This window comes from Rhinolophus sinicus, chromosome 8, assembly GCF_057876585.1.
Source record: "Rhinolophus sinicus isolate RSI-liver-muscle chromosome 8, RSI-T2T, whole genome shotgun sequence".
NCBI classification, from domain to species: domain Eukaryota; kingdom Metazoa; phylum Chordata; class Mammalia; order Chiroptera; family Rhinolophidae; genus Rhinolophus; species Rhinolophus sinicus.
In genome coordinates, this window is record NC_142508.1 from 58751837 (window position 1) to 58774187 (window position 22351).

Sequence of the window (22351 nt, forward strand, 5' to 3'; positions counted from 1 at the left end):
GAGAAGACCTTTTAGGATTGAGGTAATTGCGTGTTTTGTTTGCTTCTTGGATTTGAAGATCCTGTTTTTTCCACAGGTTTGGTAAGTTCTCGTCGAGTATTTGTTTGAATAGGCTCTCTGTGCCCTTCTCCCTCTCTTCTCCTTCTGGTATACCCATTATTCTTATATTGCTCTTTCTGATGGAGTCAGATAGTTCCTGTAGAGTTCTTTCATTTCTTTTAACTCTGAAGTCTCTCTCTTCTTCCATCTGTGTCATTTTCAGATTTCTATCTTTGATATCACTAATTCTTTCCTCCATCTGGTCAGCTGTATTTCCTAAGCTGGCTATTTCATTCTTCATCTCTTTTATTGAGTTCTTCAGCTCCAGAATTTCTCTTGGTTCTTTTCTAAAATGTCAGTCTCTTTGGTAAAGTTTTCATTTTGTTCACTGATTTTATTTCTGAGTTCATTAAACTGCCTATCTGAGTTTTCTTGCATTTTGTTAAGGTTTTTTAGAAATGTAACCTTGAATTCTCTGTCATTTAAGTTACATATTCCCATGTCTTTAAGTTTATTTTCTGGAGATTTTTCATTTCCTTTCTGAGCTTCCTTGTTACTTTGGTTATTTATTGCAATTGTTGGATAATTTCTCTTCCTAGGTATCTATAGGAATGAATTTTGCAGCAGGTTGGTACAAAGAAGTTTTTCTTTTGTTTTCCAGTAGGTAGTGCTGAAGTGTTTTATTCTCTCTTGCCCTATTCTGGCTTCTCACAGTGGAAGATTTCCTGAGGAAGTGGGCTTCTCCTCTGTGACCAGGTCACCTTGGTCTCAGGGTACAACCTCCACAGGAGGAAGTAGTGGGCAATTGGATTCTGAGTCCCTGAAATCCCAGTGCTCCCCCTGCAGCCAGATGCTGAGCTGTGTACCTCAGCAGCCCTGGGTGCCCCTGCTGGGATCCACTGGGGAAGATGGGGGCAGGGTGGGCTGGCAGAGACTAGTGGTGTGTTTGTGTCTTTGTTCTCCTCCAAGTAATAACTACTGCCAGACCACAGCTGCCTCGCTCCTGTATCTCCTTCTTTGTCACTGGAATTAGCCATAGTGTGTGTCTGCTGCTCAGTAACTATCTCTCCAGTTCTCAGGGATGTAGATATTCTGTTCTTTAACCATGCACGGCTACAGTTTCTTCTGGGGTCCACTGCTAGCACTGGGAGGGTTGTGGGAGGTGGCCTGGTTCACTGGCTTTGTTTTCTGCCTGGCAGTGACACCACAGCTGTCGCACTTCTGTATTTGGTCTTTGCCCCAGGTTCTCTGTCCCAGTCACTGGGTCCTGCTCTTCACTCAGGCAGGAATACTTGGAGCTACAGAGAGTGCACCTGTAGTCTCAATCCTCCCCTCACCTGGGACCGCAGTGAGCTCTGGGCTGCATCTATGGTACTTGTCTCTGCTCTTCTCCTTTCCCTCCTACCCTGTTCACCCTGATTCGCCCACCTTCGTATGTTTCGATGCACTGATCTCTCAGACGTGTTTGTGTGTTGCATGGGAAATCCTTTGTTGAATTATAGCTTTTCAACTTGTAACCTCAAGGGGAGAGATCAAGGGGGACCCCTCACACTGCCGTGTTTTTGACATCACTTGGAATTATTCTTTATATATCTTCCAGTTTCATATTTCTTCAGTAGATTGCCTGTTACATGGTACCTGCTCTTTAGCTATGGGTTGAATGTATAAATGAATGAATAAAATGCTTGGTCTTTGATAACTTGTAATTTGTACTGAAAATTGCTCAATTTACTGATAGAAATAGAAAATAAGGAAGCAAAGTGTGAGTACCCTGAAATTTTATGCCCAGAGAAAATGTTCAGTTATAACTGAGGAGAATCTAAAATACCATATTAACGAATTTTCCAGCTTTTACGTAAGTATGAAAGCTTCAGAAGTATCAAAGATTTAGTAGCCCTTAGCAGTGCTTCAGCCTCAGAACTAGACACAAATGGGCTCTTTTACCATCTTCCCACTTAACCATGAGAAAGGGCACATTTCCAACTTCTTTTCTAGAAACTCTGCTGTGGCAAGATAAAAGTTTCAAGAGTAACAAGGTTTAATTAGGGAGTGATAAGCAGTTTTCTTACTGGTGTTATGTCCTATGAGAGCAAAACTCTCCTTCCGTAATGCTTCCTGGTGCATGTGGGAGTGGGTGACCAGATGTGTAATTTTCTTCATGTGTGAATCTGAGCTTGGTACATTACAGTTGATCTTGTATGACACATCCAGGTAATGTACAATGTTTTGTTTTTTTTAATGTTTTATACCATTTGGGATCTTAGTGGAAAAGAATTTGAAATTCAATTCTTTGAGATCTGTAGGGGAACGTATGTTCACTACCAGCATATGATTTAGATATTAAATATCAATGTAAAACTCTCATAATCATATCATCAAGACAGTTGCTGCTAACCTTTAGGTAGATTTCATTACTAGGAAATTTGATGTCGTTTTAAAGTATAAAATTTATGTATATTCATTGTAAGAAATAAAAATGATGCAGAAGGTAAAATCGATTGCTTCCTCAAACCCCAAGTTTTACTCTCCAAAATTATCTATTTGTTAATAGTTTATAACCTATCTTTCCAGATACTTTAGCATTCTTATTTTTAAAGCTCAGAATCTATTCACCACCAACCATCATCTTGTTAATGAGAAAGAGTTGGATTTTACTTAATGCGAAGAGACTATTCTGAGGGTCCTAATAGATAATGCATTCATATGAAAATCTTTTATTTCCAGCTCAGTTTAAGACCCACTTGTGCAATTCACTTAAGTTCTTGGTGCCATTTATCCATTACAAAGAGATGGTAATGCCTTCTGAATGTATAATTCAATTATTTCATGAATATTTATAGCCCAAGTACAATGTGCTTGGCATAGTGGCCATGACTTCACTCCTTGCCATATAATAAGAGCTTGCATGCATAGGTTTGGCTCCCACAAGCTGGCACTTAGAGGGCTGGGAAAAGGGTGCTGAACAAAATTTGTGTGTTCAAAACAAAAGAAAGAGAAAAACTTGGTGATTGGTTGTTCTGGTTATTTTTATATAACAGATGCCTCCAACACTTAGTGACTTAAAAGAACAAGAATAACCAGCCCACAAACATGTAGTTTTGGCAGGGCTCAGCAGGGAAGGCTTGGCTATTAGCTGGACCTGGCTGACTGTGGCTGGAGGATGTACTTACATGGCTCCATCACATGACTGGCCATTTAGTCCTGGCTGTTGACTGGGAGTTCAGCTGGGCATGAGGGCCTCAGACTTTGCTTCCTCCCTCCGTGGGCTTCCCCACAAACTTCCTTGTAACAATGCGACTGGCTTCCAAGAGTGAGCATTCCAAGAGAGAAGAGAGCTGCCTGTTTCTTACCTCTTTGGACTATAAACTCGACAGCATCACTCCCACCATATTCCGTTGGTCAAGAAGGCACAGAACCAGATTCAAGTCCAGGGGAATGAGACCGACTTCTCAATGGGAGGCATGTGGAAGGAATTTGGAGTTGTGTTATGCGTATGTGTGTATTTAATGTAGCACTCTCCCCCTCCTCTGGTAACATCACTCATCTCTATGGGGACCTTCTTCACCCCTACCACTCATTGCATAGAATGCTCGCGGGGCTTCCACTCAGTTTTCTGTCCATTGACCACAAGGTGATCTCGGGCTGGTCAGTAGTAACACCATATGCATATGGCCCAAATGATTGATTGGTCCTGGAGTGAGCACATGCCCCATTGGCTAATCATGTTCCTTCACAGGGATTGATACAACAGCACCGAGGATAGAACATTCCTCCCGATTCTTCTGATGTTGTCTGTGGCAATAATAAAATCCTTTGGCTATGACCTCACTCCTTGCCACATTATAAGAGCTTGCCTGCAGTAGGTTTGGCTCCCACATGCCATATAAATACTTGGACATGTTAGCTAGCTTTCCTGGGTGTCAATTTCCTGCCTTGGTAATAATTTCTACCTTGTAAGATATATATATATATCTCCCATTTAGTAAATATATACATATGTGTATACTGTTTTTCCCCGAAAATAAGACCTAGCCGGATCATCAGCTCTAATGCATCTTTTGGAGGAAAAATTAATATAAGACCCGATATATTATATTATATTATATTATATTATATTATATTATATTATATTATAAGACCGAGTCTTATATTATTGTAAAATAAGACCGGGTCTTATATTAATTTTTGCTCCAAAAGACACATTAGAGCTGATGGTCCGGCTAGGTCTTATTTTTGGGGAAACATGGTATATATGAATATGTATATATTTACTAAATGGAAAAAATCATAGCATTGTTGATTGATATAGGAATAAATGGGTGAAAATCTTGAAATTTTATAAAATAGAAGTTTTCACATGTTTGAAGTTATACGGATCTTATCTATTGGATGGCATGAAAAGTTGATGAAAGGAAACGATGTTAATTACCTAGTTAGCAAAAGTGACCACACAAATAAAATGTATATTGGATTGCATCCAGGGAGTCACATTATAAGAAGTCTCAAATAATTATAGATATTAGAATAATTAGACATTACAGATGTAATTGTAATATTTAATTATCTGTTTTTCCTCATCTAGAATATGACTCACGTGAGCTTTATGTGCACTGTAGTATTTACTTCCTGCAGATAGCATTGCAACCAGCGCAGTTAGAAGACATGCACTGTTACGAAGATGAAAGAGTGAGTAAAATGTCAACATAAGGGAACAATACTGGATTTGAAATGACATCCTTACAAAAGTTCAAAATATAAAAATTTCACAAAAGTGGCAGTGTGCCTACAAATGCTGTACAAAAATGCTGAAAACCCACAATTAAAATATGACTAACATTGTTTTCTATATTTTATAAATAAAACCTTACAGTTTCACCAATGATTTAAAGCATACCTGTGATAAACAGTATTTAGTTTTGAAACCATATGTATAACCATAATTTTGTATTCATCTCTTCCCTCAAATGATCAGAGTATATTTTCTTTCCAACAGACTATGTCATTGGAAGTTGTCCGTAGACTAAATATTACCTGTTACTTCTCAATGGCCACAATATATATGATTCAGCATAAAACATGGGGTTAGAAGATGATCAAGGCAATTATTTTTATTGGGTTATTCACTTACTGAGAAGCATAGACGCAGGCCAACAGTAGTAAATGAATTATGCCTGCCAGAGGAACCAAAAGTAGAAGCTTAAAGAAAGGGAAAACATATGGTACGTACTCCCTGGAAAATGTGTGTAGCAGTGAAAAGTACCATGGTCCACTGAATGTGTTCATTTTGCTTTGTGTCAATGAATTCTCACACAGAAAAGCTAGAGCTCTAGATTTAGAAGTCAAAGTGCCCCAGATGAATTGGAAATCCCCACAGAGATCCATCTGGTCACTGTGTTGTTCTGACTCATGGAAATGACCTGTTCTGTGACACTCAGGTATGCAATGCTATGATGTGTCCTTGAACTTTAAGCAGTTTGCAAGTGCCCTGGAGAGACATGAGAATCTATGGTCCATGATAACCTAGCTACTCTGGCTCATAGTCTTTATCACTACCTTTATTTTGTTGCGATTCTCAGCATTCTCATTGAGTAAAGACTTACTGTCCATAGCACTTTGTATATAAGAAAGCATAAACTGTAAAGGCCTCCCCTCCACCCCAAACCTGAAAGAATAGGGGGAAATCAATAAAAATTGCAACTCGAGGTAACTGAGGAAATGGCTCTGCATATGTTCAAGTTTCCTGGTGCTCCTGACTTACCTCCCCGGGCGCTGATATGAAACAATGTGACCAGGACAGCACAACTATTAAGTGGGTTCAAAGCCTGTTGAGAGCTAATTAATATTTGCTGGGGTAGGGAGTGCTACAGGCTCTCTCTCTCCTTGTTCTGTTCTTCAACATCTGGAAGAAGACATAGGTGACACTTTTGTGATTTTTTAGGTGGAAGTGACCTTGAGAAGCTTGAATAATCCCCTTGGTTGCATATAAAACTATAATAATAGAGACATATATAATAATATCCTTCACCGATCTTGACTCGTTGTGCTATGTGGAAAAGAAAAACACTGACAATATGCATAGTAGGCTCCCACTTTGTGGGGAAGAAAAAGAGAGCTACACATTTATATAAACACACCTGTGTGCATATGTATCTGGGACTATTTCTGGAAGGAGATCCACGTCTGGTAACAGTGGTTGCTGTAGAGAGGGCCCTAGGGACTGGGGATCCGGGCAGCAGGTGATACCTCCGTGTATCACATACATTTTTCTGTTGCTTGTGTTTTTCTTTTTAACCATGTTTATGAGTCTTAAATATGCATGTGTTACTTTTTCTAAAAATGTACTTAAATTAATCAGAAGGAGCAAGCGAGGATGCACAGGATTAAGGAGGACGTGGATTATCAGGAGCCAAAAGAGAAAAATCTGAGGGATTCTAATAATTGCAAATTCAAATTCAAATCCACTTAAATTATATTGTGGTTAGTTGACAACAGTGTCGCTCAGTTCGATTTCACTTGTTTGCCTTCCTTATTAAGCCCGGAAGGTCTTTGGTGGAATGCAGAATACACATTCTCAGAGATACCAAGACATACCTGAAGGACTCAGGTTAAAGTTCCCATTGGTTGAAGGGGTAGCGTGTGGAAAGTGGTGCCGGGCCAGGGAGACCTGGTTAAGGGAGCAGTATAGTAATAGTCCAGGTATTATGTCTAAATTCGTTTTTTTAAAGGCCTTAATTAACTGGATGGACTATTCTATGTTACTCTCATGGCCTCTCTTTTTCCTCTAAAACCAGATTACCACACTGTATCCTTAGACTTGAGCCAAGATGCAAAATACAACCAAACACATCCGAAACAATGAATTCATTTTACATTTCTAGAAAAGTTTATTGTCATTAAAGATTTCTCAACACTAGCTTAAATTATGAAAGATGATAGTAAAACCAACTTTTTTGACACCCATTTAGGATTTTTAGAGTAGTATAATATCGTATATGATTAGCAAAACTGTTTTCAATTTTTGAGACTGTATGCGATGCTTAGTTTTAGATGGAGAATATGCTGTTGCTTATTTTGCTATACTGAACAGTGTCCTTAGCATTATTCCCCTTTCATATTTGCTATTCGTACTGGCATCTATATTTATTTTTACCTGATGTTCAGTAATATCAACGTCATCTAATCCCTTTGTGAAAAGAGCAATACAGCAGTGTCTGCTGATGAAAAAAAATCTACTGACTTTATTTAAGCATAAGAATGTAACTTGACTAGAGCTTGTGATGCTGTGTTCTAGACTTACCATGTAACTTGCATTTCCTATATTGATTCATACTCCATGTGTCATCAGTTGCACCAGACTATATTGGAACAGTATTTGGTATCTTTGAAGGCAGTGATAAATACTCTACTTCCATTAGAAACTGTATTTTAAAAGTAGCCTTAAGTTATTGAATATAAAAATGTGACTGGAAGATTTCTCCCCATAACAGGCTCTGTGTCCCTTCCCCCTCTTTTTTTTTTTTTTTTTGTTTTAATTAAACTACTGGGGGAAAAAATAGATACAGTCTGGATGGTGGGGAAGCTCAAGCCAGTCTGGCATTAAACAAATAGGCACAGATAATCTTCCCTTGTTATCGCTGAGCTTTCTCCCAATGTTAAAACTGAACCAGGAGCACTCAAAGCAAATCTGTCTTAACTATAATTTAAGGAGACTCTTAAACAAACAAATCTTTCTCATAGGTGCAAATCACTTGCTTAAGCTCATCTTCCACAGAGCAGGTTTTGGGAATAATTTCTGTAACTCAGGGCACTGCTGGAGGAGGTAGAAGGTACAAGGAAAGAATGTCTTCAACACTTGCTGCAGTGGAACTCTACCTCATTCCCACACCTGCCCAAACAGCTGGCTCCCTGCTTGGGGACAAAGACACAAAAAGCCCACTGTCATATCTCTTTTGATTTGAGTCTGAAGGAAATTTAGTATATTGGGGGGAAAAAACTCAGAAAAATCTAAAGCACAACTGTAATGTATATAGATGGAAAATAGCTAGACAGATGTTAACAGTAGTTATCTTTAGATGGTGACATGATGATTATTTTAATATTCTTTCAATTTTCCTGGATTTTTCATATTTTCTATCAAATGTATCAGTATCTTTCATAATCAAAAAAAGGTTACCTAAAAATTTTTTGCTTTATCCAAGCATCTCATATTTAGAAGGACGATAGGATAACAGTAAGACATTTCAGGATTGAAGTATTTTGTGGTCGTGATTTACATCCTTGAATTTTTTGTTTATGAAATAGAAGTAACTACATAAATATACCTCCCAAAGTATTTTTCTCCCCTGGCAACTATTTTTACCCCCAGTTAGGGAGGAGATGGCCTCTGTTTAAGCATCCTTCTTGCAGTGTTAGATTACTGCCACTTACTCAGTGCTGTTGCAGGTTGGTTCTAAGGCAAGACAATTCTCAGAGCTCTGTTGAGAGACAGGTGACCACCTGGAGCCAGAAGCCTGATGGAAAGAACTGAAACTTTGCAGGAGATAAAAGCAGATAATAAATCACTCAACTTGTAAAAAGGGACTCAGCCAGGTCTCAGAGCCATTGGTTACTTTGATCTGTTTATTCTTCAGCTGCTTAATTCACTTAAGGGGCAGTTCTGGCTCTGTGGGTCTTGACACTGGAACACAGACTTCTTGATCGGTAAGTCCTTTTGAAAGATTAGTTGGAAAGCCAGTTGCTGTGTTCACAGCAAAGCGATTCCGATTTCTGGAGAAACACATAAGAGGCTGGCAACAGTCATTGTCTTTAGAGAGGAGACCTGGCATTCTGGACCTGGGAGGTGACCTACTTTTCCTTGTATACCCTTTAATACTATTTGCAATCTTGACCCAGTACTTGTGCTGCTTTTTCAATTAAGCAACAACTAATAGTTGTGTATGGTTCAAACTTTCATTTTCTGATTTTTCCTGACATTATTTTGTGTATTCTACCAGGTATGACATCACTAAGTGTATGTGAAAAATTTTTTTTCAGGAAAGACTAGTCTATAAACCCATTCCTAAACTAAACGTTTATGAAATATGGCTATACTTGGCTCTAAACTTTTTTTTCCTCATGCAAAGTTTCTTGAATAGTATCACTACCCTAGGGAGCAATGTTTTTATTTTGTGAGGTGTCATGAGATATAACTTTCATCTTTTTGTACCTTTAGAAGGGCAAGAGGCCTCATCCTGTCTTTTTTCTGGAGTAGTTTGGTGTCACCAACTTCACTCTCGTTAACGCTCTCTCTCTTTTTTGGGATATTACCGGGAAGACAACTCATGCTCACCTTCTTCAAAATATGTTTGTCTCCTGCCTACTCATCCAGATCAGGGGCCACTCCTAATTGTCTCTGCCCTTTAATTACTCTGCATCCCTACCCACCCTTCGTAGTCATGGAATCAACCACTAAGTCCTGAAGCAGCCATCTCTTTAAAATCTCTACTCACATCTTCACTCTCCCCACTGTTGACTAATCTGGTCATTTTCTCATTTTATTTTTGCATCAATGTGCAAAATATTCTCATAAGTATCCTTGCTTCTCGTCTGGTTTCCATTTTATCCATCCGTTTCAGTTGGCTGCCCGGGTGGTTTTTCTCACACGCATGTGTAATCTTGTTGCTTTCTTATTTAAAATCCTTTAAATCCACACCTTTCTGGGACATTGTTTTCAAGGTTGTTCCTGACCTACATGGAAACTTCCAGCCTCATTTCTCAGGACTCTTTTACAGTATAGCCATGCCTGAGCTCTTGAATATTTTCTCAATGGGTCTTGCTCTCTTTTTCCCAGGCCTTTAAACATTCAATTTCCTTGGTCAAAAATGTTTTCCTTACTGCTCTCCACCTCTTCACAACATGGTTCCGGTCTTGACTTCCCCAATCTTACTAATACATTCCTCTCATCTGCTCCCATTAATTAATTATACATTTGAATAAATGTATATCGAATAAATGTAGTCGAATAAGTGGGCAAGTTGCTCTTGCTCTTTCTCTGTAATTATAATTACTGATTTACTTATTGCTTTCCATACTATGTTGTAATTCCACTTTGTGGTTTGAAGAGGGCAGGAGTCTGTAAAGGGAACAGTTTGGGAGACAAGAGATTTAATGGGAATGGTAAGCGAATATAGACTTGTTTTGAATTCCCACTTTATCCCCTTATAATAAAGAGTCTGACTTCATTTTTGATGTTTGACTACTGACAGCTTTTGAGCCTCATCATTCTTCTTTCCTTCCCCTCTTGCCCCACCTTTGGGAAGGGTGGTAAGAAAGCCCAGGTTTTTCCTCCTTTGGCACCAGCATGACGTTCAAACAAAGGACGCCCTGGCTCAAACGTGGTCCTCCTCACCCCATCCCACCCTGTGACCAACACAAAATGCCAAGCCAGTTGTTTTTCTCTGCTCTCTCAAGCATTCTCAGCAGTGCCTCGAGAGCCCACCCAGGTCTCTACAGCGAACTCCATTATGTGAGCAGTAAATCTGTCCATACCTTCTGGGTGAGTGTGTGGTGTCATGAGTCTCGGCAACTGAACCACATTTTGGTTGAGAGCATTGATCCACCTCTAATGGGTGAGCACATCACCCTCCAAAGCATGAATCTCTATCTAGACCCAATTAATACGATACTTTATAATGATACTCAAACAGAATTTTTTGCATATAAGTAAGCAATAAATGACAGATTCAAAAGCACCCCAGCATGTATGCTCCTCCATTTAGACAGTAAGGTCAGTTTAGCTTTTTATCTGCAATGTGAGAAGTGGGGGAATGAACATAGGCAATGACATTTATAAATATAAACTGTTATTTATTGCATCATATATTTTTGCTTCCTCCAGAATGTGTTGTGGATGTATAAAATGGGTGTTTATACATTTCACAGAATATAAATCTGTTTGGAGGTATTCCTTTTGCCACAAAAATTGGTCAAAAACCGGTCATTTGACCAGTGAGACATTTTCCATTAAGGCGATTTTAATAAGAACACAGCACTGACCCAGAGCTTGTTTCCTGGCACTTGCCAACCAACTTCCATGAATAACTGGGCAAGACTTCAATCTAGTAAGGTCCCTCCTTAAACCAAGCTTGGTCAAGTCATGCCAGTCTATTTTGGTCCTGTGCCCTGAGAGGTATAGTGTTGGAAGCTGATGATAAATCCCAAACCTCTCATTTGAAGGGTGGTATTATTGAAGTCGAAGCCTTCCTCTTTTGAAATTTTCAAGGTCATGGTGACCCAGTCCTTAAAGGATTCAACAAAGTGATGACTTCTGCATTTTAGGCCATGTGAAAATTGTGTTAGTGACTAAAAGAACAAGAGGCCTCTTACTAAGTAACAAATCCCAATTCAAGCACTTTGAAAATAGCTATAATGAAAATCACACCCGAGGAAGGACATCAGATGTTTGTTAGTGAAACAAAGCATAATGAAACCCTTTGCTCGATTACAAGGACCCAAATTATAGGCTACAGAAGAGACTTTATAGAACACCACTTCTTCCTTCCTTCCTTTCTTTTTAAGAAATGTGTAACACATTGATGTAACAAACAAAGGAAATGTCAAAAATAGAAAACGTGTCCTATAATCCACTGCTTTTCAATATGTATCGTTATTGTTGAAGCCTTGTTCCAGTGATTATATATTTTTAAGTAGGTCTAAATCTTTATGTTCTATTTCATTTTAATGGATTATATGTATTTTCCTTTTGGAAACATAGTTTTAAGAAATGATCATTTAAAAATAACTGCATGACAATACATGTTACTAATGAATCACCTTTTCGTAAAACTATATCCCTTTGGGCATTTAAACATTTTCCAGTGTTTTCTGTTACAACGACACGTAACAGTGTTTCTTTCAAATGTAGAGTCTGCCTATATGTTGCACCTTTTTATAGAAACACAGTGAGCATCCCTTAATTGGGTCTTTAAGTTGGTCTCCTTATAAGCAGGAAATTGCTAGCAGATTTCAAAAACAGTAGTAATGTGGTTGAAATTCTTTAGACGAAATGGTAAAGCTGGAATTAGTTGTGTGATGTTTCTAATTTGCAACAAGCCTATCAGAGCTGTTCTGTGCTCTTTAGTGATTGAGCACATTGATATTAACAGTGCAGCAAACTAGGTCATTACTCCTTAATATTGAAGAGTTCATTTTTCAAGATAAAGACGTACTTGAAAAAAATATATATCTTTAGCTTCTGCAGTTTATACATTTTCTACTCGAGGGAAAAAGAAAACACATTACGGTGGCTTTACTTGACCAAACTATTATCATCAAAACCAAGAAAATATGAATTTACTGAAGAAAGAATTAATATTTACAGTGAAGAAATTGGGTCTTTTTCCTTGGGAAGTTGACATTTTAATGGAGGTGATGGACAAGGAAAGAGGCAATTAACATGTAGCAAGCTGCTAGACCAATCCTAATGAGACCTGCCTTTTCTGTGATCAAGAATAATCTTTGAAATTATTATGATCATGGGAAGGAGGATGTTAGAAAATGTGAAAGACTTTGAAATGAGCAAAAATGAAAAATGGATGTCCTTTCTAGTATACCTTTCCAGGTTATCTGTGTCTTTCACTGGCTTTGAGCTACTTTATAAGTCTGTAAATTGTAGAAAACTGATAGTAATGCAAATGATTATTGTCCATCAAAATGTAAATAAATTTTGCTTGGTGCCATATAATTGACTGTTGCCTTGTGGCTCTTCACCAGTTTTCTATCTGTTTGTAAATTCATCTCAGTATTCCCGATTGCCTGTCTATGCCTGTCGTTTCAGAATTCTTTGAACAAATTTTAGCTTCTTACCCATCCGCTTATTAATTAATGAGTTAAACAAAGTCTTTTACAAGTGTTCATTTTATGTTTATATGACAGTCATGATTTTAACTTTTCTTTTTTCCCAGAGAAATAGCTTTTAACACTGGAGTACAATAGCTGCTTAGTAATCTTCTTCTATAATACAACCTTTAGTAAAGGCCACATTTGGCATTTCACAGGCTTTCTAACAAGACTGACTTTCAGTGACATAATTTGGCAATTATCCAGCCTAATTCAAGTCTACGGAGATTTATTGATCTCTTGCTCCATGCTAGCAGGCCAGAGATCAAGATCCACTTGGGTCCCATAAAGTCCACAAGGGCACAATTACAACTCCAAGCCTGACACTGCTATGTGTTCTGTTATGTGTAATAATAGAGTTCTATGCAAAATGCCTGGGGAGACTGAGGAGGAAGCAATGAATTCCAATGAGATAGAATGAGCTATGTTTTACCTAGAGGGCAGCATTTGAGTTAAGTCTTACAGGATAAGTAAGGTTTTTATTGAATGGAAGAAGAGGAAAGGACAAATATTCTAGAAAGTCAGTGAGATACGGAAGAGCATTTTGTCTGGAGAATAATTTCTAAGGTAGATAAATGGGTGTGGATCGGATGGGGACACCCTATGGGGTGATGTGAAATTTGGTACAGGACCAAATTCTGAAAGCCTTGACTGTCAAGATTTGGAATCAGGACTTGAGTCTAGAGCAGTTAAGAGACATCACAGGTTTTTAAGAAGACAGTGATGCCATCATAATAGAGGGGAGATGGTTGGTGTCTTGAAATATTCCAGGTGCTAAACTATTAGAAGAGATTTGTGATACAACCGGTGTATCTGGGTTATTTTCACACTCGATAGCCTGGAAAGGTACACTAGACAAAATGCCGGTTATCATTTTTGCTCATTTCAAAGTCTTCCACATATATTCCTGATAGTTTCCCCATCAGGAGCTTAATATTCTCAAGATTATTCTTGAAAACACACACACACACACACACACACACACACGCACAGTTTGCCTCACTCACTGTCCTATTTCTCTTCTTGTCAGTATTGGAAAGGTCATGGGCATTTTGGGAATCCAGTTCAAGAGAAATAGATTCAGAGATACACATGGTTAGGGTTACTATCATATATTGCATGGTTTGCAGTCCCTTCTATATATAATTACATTATTGCTAGTCATACCAGTATAGCAATGTCTTCCAGGAATATTCTTCCCATCCACCGTGCTGACGTACCTTGCATCATGATGTGAAAGCACAGGACCAGAATCTCTGGAGTCATAGAACCACATCCTACGGCTCTGCGCACCATAAATAGTGGGAAGAGAAAGGCATGAAATATCCAGAGCCAGATGCTAATATTTGGAAAATTATTACTCAAAGTGTGTTAGACAAATAATAAAATATTATGATTTTTGTCTGGATATATTCTGAGTTTTTGATATTTGTGATTTCTTATTCTAATATAATTTTATAGGAACAGTTTTTTGTTCTTTTTTTAAAAGAGAGAGTCCCAAATTATGTAAGCTTCAGATTCCATAAAACCTGGATCTATCTTTGGGTATGTGACAGTAGATTTATTATAATAAAATGATGCAACAAAAAGATTTGGAGACACTCCCATCACCCACTGTCTGCTGACCTCCACCACCACCATTGCACTGACGATCTTGCCAAGTTTACCAATGACTTAATTACTATATCTGGTGGGTAATTTTCTCATTTAATTTAAAAACAATTCCCAAAGTAAGCTGTAGATATATGTAAAGAATACAGGAATTATAAAAATGATGAAAGCAGAAGTGTAAATTTTCCTTCATCCCACTACATTCTCAATTCTACAGCCCTCCCTACATCTAATCACTTTTAGTCATAGCTTGGAGGCTTCTTCCATGCCTCTTTTTCTATGCATTTGTATGTATCTGTGTGTGTGTGTGTGTGTGTGTGTGTGTGTGTGTATGTGTGTGTGTTTCCATATAGCAACTAACATTTTACATGATAGGGTATACTATACATGTTCTGCTACTTTCTTTTTTATATAAAAGTATCAGAGCTTGTCTGTATATGTACAAGCACACCTCCTTCCTTTTAGTATTATTAATATTGCAATTGATGGGAACATTTTGATTTATTAACCATTGCCTTATTGAGAGATGCTTGGGTGTTTGCTAATTATTTGCTAGCGCCAATAACATTGCATGTGTACACCCTTGAATATATAATATTATGCAAAAGTTTGTGCATTTCTATAGGATAAACTTAACCGAAGTACAATTGATCTTGAGATTTGAAAATAAGGGGTTTGTGTATCCATAAAATAGGTGGGAAGAATAAAGAGAAATGAGGGGCTGGCCTGGTGGCTCAGGCGGTTAGAGCTCCATGCTCCTAACTCCAAATGCTGCCGGTTCGATTCCCACATGGGCCAGTGGGCTCTCAACCACAAGGTTGCCAGTTCGATTCCTCAAGTCCCACAAGGGATGGTGGGTAGCGCCCCCTGCAACTAAGATTGAACACAGCACCTTGAGCTGAGCTGCCACTGAGCTCCTGGATGGCCCAGTTGGTTGGAGTGCGTCCTCTCAACCACAAGGTTGCCGGTTTGACTCCTGCAAGGGATGGTGGGCTGTGCCCCCTGCAAATAGAAAACAGCAACTAGACCTGGAGCTGAGCTGCGCCCTCCACAACTAAGACTGAAAGGACAACAACTTGACTTGGAAAAAGTCCTGGAAGTACACACTGTTCCCCAATAAAGTCCTGTTCCCCTTCCCCAATAAAATCTTTAAAAAAAAGAGAGAGAAATGAGAAGCTGAGAAGACAAGTGTTAACTGGGAATTCATCAAAATGGAGAGGAACTTTACAGTGAAATACAGACAGGCTGTGCTTTCAAATACATTTGGAAGATAATGAGGGGGGGATTAGGAAACATCATGGGATTTTTCTTTCCTGCATATTTGAATACCAGCTTGTCTCATGGACTCAAAGACTGTTTTGAAACAAAATCTCTGTGGAGTATTGTGTACGAGGGCCTGGAGACTATGCTGCCAATTCATGGGAGGTTTTGAGGTGATGGGGGTCTTGAGGACAGTGGCGTTTGGCAGAGTATGACTTTTCTGGGAGGGAGGATTCACAACATGAGCCCTCACCAGGGCTGTAAAACAGTGAACCAGAGAAGGCGAAACATCAGACACTGCTTTGTAGCTGGGAGCAATTGTTAGGACACCTCTTGTATTCTTATAGAAATAATTGCAAATGAATGACTGAATGAGGCAGAGCCACAGCAAAGTGTGTTAACTGAATCAGTGAGATTTAAGGGAAAAGATGAGCAGCCAGATCTTAAGTGCCCATAAAGTGGTGGTTCTCAAACCTTGACTTACCTTAGAATGACCTAGACAGCTTTTAAAAATCCTGATTCTCAGACTGCTGCCCATGCCAGTTCAATCATAATCCTTGAGAGTGGAACCCGGAATCAGTATTTTTATAGCTCTCCAGGTGATTCTAATGTGTCTTAAAGACTAATGGAGTTAGAAATGATTAACAGTGAGCATTCATTAGTCACAAAGAATTACGGAATATGGACTTTACGAGTAACTCTCAGATCTGGAATATACCCTCAAGTTATGTAGCATTTAAGAAAGATGCTTTCCTTACCCCATTCCACTACAGCTTATTCACTCTTTCATCTTAGAGACTTTTACTTACTGTTAACAAATAAGTATATTTTGGTATTAATCTACAATATGTTTACTGATTAAAACTCCACTGCAGATGGAACTAAGTAGCTCCTGTTAGTAGGTATTTGTCAAATGTGCTTTTTTCTTGGGTGTCTTTCTTGGACTTGCATTTCCTTGCCATGTCATGGAGAGGGAAGCCTTAGTGTTTCACACAGGGTGTCCTTGTCTCGCAGTATAATTTATCATCTGAGATCGGGAATTGCCTTGTATTCACCTGCAATTACCTCTTGTAATTAGAGCTGCCCCCACATGTAGTAACACTCTCCCCACGAGATCCCAGAGAATACATTTAAGGGCAAGGATCATTTAATTCTTTTTTCCCTGGTGAACTGATCCTTCACCCAAGTATTTCAATTTGTATTGAAAAAATATGCTACGTGGGGTCAGTCCCCCGATGAGCAGATGTTGTTCTGTCATTTTTGCCATGAAATATGTCTATAAAATTTTTCCTTCAGTGAAAAAAAAAAAAAAAGATAGACCCAGTGGCAGTTAAGGAATGAATAAATAACTAAAACATTGTCTAATGTATTTTCCCCTTTAAAGCAAATTTTACCAAATTTTGTTGTAATATTTCTTTAACTGCTATTTATTATTAGAGGTTATTTGGCTTTATGTATTTCTTTCCTCTCTCCACACGAAAGGCTTCTTCTACCATTTCTAAAGTTTCCCATATATTACATTTTTTCCTAAAATTTTGTTAATATTTAAAATTGTTTTCTCAAACTTTTAAAAGTATTTTAGATTTCTAAATTTAAAAGTCTTTGATGCTCATGATCCTAAAAAGCTCTCTCTCTCCCTTTCTCTCTTTCTCTCCTGATTAGGGTTTGATTTGTTTTGACTTTAGAACAAGAAATGATAGTTTCCCCAAAGTTAAAACTTTATTTAATAGTTTCCCAAAAGTTAAAAGCCACCTATTGGTGACACAGTTCTTTTCAGTATTTGGAAACAATCTTCACAGGAAACTTCCTGAAAACCCACACTGATGACATCTGCATGTTTGTTTGTTTTTACTCTGTAATCCTGATGGTAGAAATGGAAGGTTTCTTCCAGATATCTAAATTTTTGTCAAAAGGGAAGGCTAAGGGGGAGACAGTGGTGAGGAGCAAACTCGGGGCCAGCTGGGAGAGGTCACTCAAGTGGCTTCTTATCACCTCACTCGGCGTCCGTGGTCTACATCCTGCGTTGTATTGGTACTTCCACCAAACTGCCTTCTTACCAATCCTGCGATAGCTTTAATGCTCAATAAGAAAACCTCCTGAGTACAATTTCTCATAATGTTCTCCTTTCTCTTCAGCACTGCATCTTTTATCTGCTAAAAATTTTGGAACCTAAAAGACAATTTCTTCTTACATCATGGATTTCCATAAAACTCATCATCATTTATTAACTGTTCAGTTCCAGGCTCTATATGAATTTGTTTGTCTTCAAAACAATCTGTCAGTCTAAAATCTGAGGACCCTGAGTATCCACACAGACAGGTTCCCACGCTGGGTCATAATGCAATCAGGGAGTAGTGATGGGAATCAAAGCATGGGGTTTGCACGGCTGATGGCCTCGTGCCTCTCACCACATTTCACTGTGTGTGAATACATACATATCTGTGTTTGTGTGTGTGCCTGTAAATATAGATAAATGAAATCTTCATAAAACAGTATTATTTGATGCATTCTGATATTTTCTACTCTATTATTTATTTTAAAATGCTGGTTAACACTAAGTCAATTTGATGACCTGCTGACACCGTGAGTTACGATTTGAAGGAATACATATATTAATTACTATTGACTATGTTTAGGTCTTTTTGCTCTCTTCCTTTCCCTAACGTGGACATTTCTGGGGATGTTAATTTAAGGTCATAAGCAGTCCCTGAACCCTTGAAAAACTATTAGGTTGGTGCAAAAGTAATTGTGGTTTTTGCAATTGTTTTTAACTTTTTAAACCGCAATTACTTTTGCACCAACTTAATAGCAACATAATTAACTACCTGCGACTCACACAAGGTTAAATGATTAATCCAACAGTTAAATGTTGATCCAAGACGATAACCTCATAGTGGAAAGGCAGGGGCCTGGGCCTGGCCATTCTCTCTGTCTCTCCCCAGTCTCATTCTCCTCCCGTTCCTCATGTATCCCATATTTCAGTCTTAATGCTTTGTCCCCCTGCCCACCAGTTTCTTACTATTGTGACTTTGGGACACTTGCCCCCATTCCAGATGGGCTAAGTCCTAGACATCTTTCATGGCTTAGCTGGAAAAAAATGAACACTGAATAATTATCTGAATTAATAGATGGTTGAATAAGTAGGATGCCAGCATATTTCCAAAACTTCGTATCTTTGCCCAGTCTTGGCAGTGCAGGCAAGTTTTTCAGTTTTCTGGAACAACTTACTTCATTTCAGAAATTCTGTTTCCTCATCTGTCAGATGGAAAATATAACATCACAAGGTCGCCATGAGGATTAAGTGAAACACTAACAACAAAGAGCTTGACCGATAATAATTCTTCAATTTGTCAGAAATGTATTATGTATCTACTGGAGATTAAAGACGGTGAGGTACTTAAGCTTGCTCGTTTATGAGAAACAATAGTTAAATTTTCAGGGATTTTTGTGAGTGGCTTGATAAATCCTCAGTAGTTTGATATCAGCTATGGTGGGAGTATTTCCACTGCAGAAATCCACAAACGTTACAGATCAGGGCTCCCCTGCCCAAAAGGCGTTTTTCAGCCTTTACCAGTACACCGCTGGCTGGAGACTTCAGTGGGATGAAAACAGGGGTTTTCTCAGGATGAGGTTTTTGCAAAGCAGACTCAGAGATACAGTTTAGTGAGCAGGGTGCTTAATAAGGAGTGACCTTGGGATCAACACTTGTCGAAGCGACGGGAAAAATTAGGAGTTGGAGAATTTGAGCTGTAGTCCAGGCCCAACAACATTCTTGCTTGAACCCATGGCAGCCTCTGGGGCTGGATTAGCCATTCAGAATTGTCCCAAATTGAGCCAGGACATTAAACTCCTACATCTGTCAGCCATTAGATACAGGCCACCCCAGGAAGGGGCATGACCTTGGGCAAGGCAGCTTTGTAGCTGAGGCAATTGCTAAAGGTTGACAGCACGCTCAGCAGCTGGGGCAATGAGCCTTTTCTTGCAGGGTGACATGGGCAGCATATCTCAAGGTCCATCAGAAGGGTGAAAGAAATCTGTTTCCGCATGTACGAAGTCCATGGCCTGGTGAGCTAGAAAAGGAAATTACTATAATCTCAAATCCATTCCATGGGTCAGTGCCATGACTGAGGAATAGACAGGCTGCTGAGGATGCATGATGTATGAGCATCCACACACAGAGCAAAGAAGGGGGAGGGAGGCCGTGCACATGTCAAGCCACGCTCCGCTCTTGAGTGGGCAAAGTTACCATAACAGTCATGAATTCATTGGCTGACTCTGAGGGAAGGGGAGAATTACAATGCGGAAGAGAGATGCATCTTAGTCCTGTCTGGTATCTTTTCGGTGTCCATCAAAAATGCAGCGATTGGTCAGCTTTAACTAGAACCAGATACAAGCCAAGCCAAATACTTCCCTTATCTGAATGTGCATCGCGCTAGACGGGTAAGGGCAAACTTGGCAGCATATTTCTTTCCTTCCACAGTTCCTAACAAACAACAGCATCTTCTGCAATACCCTAAACTGTGATCAGGCACAAAGTAATAAAAACCCAAGCCTCACAAACTCCCCTCTGCCGCGTTGATCTAAGCACAGCTGCCATGGAGAATTGGCAGCCCAATGGCTGTGTCCGTCAGTGTAAAAGCCTGAGACATTTTCCTGCTGGCACATGTTCTTCTTTTCCCCTTCCTTGGGTTGGGAGGAGGGGTGGATGTGGAAACTGACCATGGAGCAGCTGTTGATTTATACTTCTTTTCTGGACCAGGGAATTCATATTGATTAGTTGGATGAATGATCCTGTCCCTCTGTTTCAAACGATTAGAGTGAGTGTCTGCCCTCGGAATATATCACAGCTCTACTGTGACATAAGGAATAAGATCCACTGCGTTTTTTGTAAATCTCAGTGCCTTTACCATATTTCTGAAATACACCTGTCGATGATACTTAACCTAGTTACAGAGAAATAGGTCTTTAGAGGGTTCTGAAGAATGTGTGTGCCAGCAGGGACATCGAAATGTGTCAAATTCTTTCTTTGCGCTCTTTCATATTGCTTAATGTATTTATACGGAATTTGTCATCAAAGCGGTTGTTGACATATTTGTTACTCATCTGAATTCAGTTTTTCTCTTATTATTCTGCTGTGGGATTTCATAATTGATCAATGCTTATACAAATGACTTCTGACTGAGTTTCTCTTCTACACAGCTCACTTGTTTATGCGGGGGCAGGGGCATGGGGGAACAACCACCATAGAATACACTTTTTAAAGGGGTGTTTGTCTTTAACATTTATAATTAACATATTTATAAAAATAGATTCAACATTGTATGTTTTCCAGGTATTGACTAGATGGAGTGACTATTTATGTGGAGAATGTTCTTTTTATATTGGTCTCTTTGTGTTGATTTTTGAAGGAAAAGATTAACTTTTTAACAAGATTTTCTTCAATTCAAGTTGTTAGAAATGAATTTATTCTGTGGACCTCAGGTTTTCCTCCTTGAATTCTTCCCTTGGTTCATCCCGGCTCTTCTTTATGGAGAACCTCACAACAAACATTCATCCTTCTCAACCTGGCAATCCTTCAAATATTGAAGACAATTCTAATGTTTTCCATTGATTTCCTCTATCCCTAACAGACTGTATCTAGTTTCTTCAACCATTCGTGAGTTAATTCAAAAGTTAACATTTTTGGATGCTTAAGTCTACGTATTGACATCCCTCCAGATGGGTAAGGTCCAGAGGAAGTGCCCGGAGCCCTCCCTCTTCCACCAGCAGGAATTCAGCTCATCTTCCTCTGAGTTCCAGTGAAGTGTGCACTCCAATTGCAGCATTGGTCCCGTGCCACGCAGATGATTTGTGACTATCTAAGCTGTCCTGTCCAGCAGTGCTCTGAGCCACTTTGTTTCCAAGTGACCCGGAGGCATTTCTAATCAATTGGGCATCCCTATCTCAGTAAATTTATGCACGGACAGGGTGAGAAAACATCGGAGGTGGTAAAGAATGAGCAGAGTAGTAGATGAAAAAATTTTGAAAAGGGACCATCATCTTTTTTCGTGACGCTGTCTGGGACTCATTGTCTCTCATACAGAATCAGCTCTGAGTGAAACAATATATACTCCAGCTATCATAACTTTTAGTCACAATTCAACTTCAAATATTGCTTTTTTTTTCACAATACTCAAGACTTGGGCCTTAAGTTATCTTCTTGGCGACCCTAAATCTCCACAAAGGCTCCCAACTCAGCCATAAGTAATCTTGTTGGTGCTTCATCATGGAAACTGTCTCATGTATCTTTATAAATTTTATGAACTCAATTCAGAGAGCACCCTGTGCCTTAACCTGCCTTCTCCCCACCGAATGAGTTGATATTGGATCATTCTACCACCACTTCAAGTCCAATGGGCCATTTACACAGATTTTGCGCCTCTTACTCTTAATTGTTGGCATACAACTCTATCCTAGTCTGGCTTTTTTTTTTTTTGTTATGTTTATAGTGCCTTTCCATTTTAATTCAGTGAAAGGTTCATGCTATGAAGCATGTATTTTGATTTTTAAATATGTGGTGTATTCT

The 22351-nt window shown here is 39.0% G+C and overlaps 1 pseudogene across 1 annotated transcript in view; it reads right to left on the minus strand.

Moving 5' to 3' along the window:
* Positions 1 to 14191, minus strand: part of LOC148757585 (nitric oxide synthase-interacting protein pseudogene) — a 39453-nt pseudogene extending 25262 nt beyond the window's left edge. The window contains exon 1 of the transcript XR_016022246.1: positions 14083 to 14191. The product of XR_016022246.1 is annotated as a nitric oxide synthase-interacting protein pseudogene (transcript). The remainder of the gene's footprint in view (positions 1 to 14082) is intronic.
* Positions 14192 to 22351: the final 8160 nt, after the last annotated feature.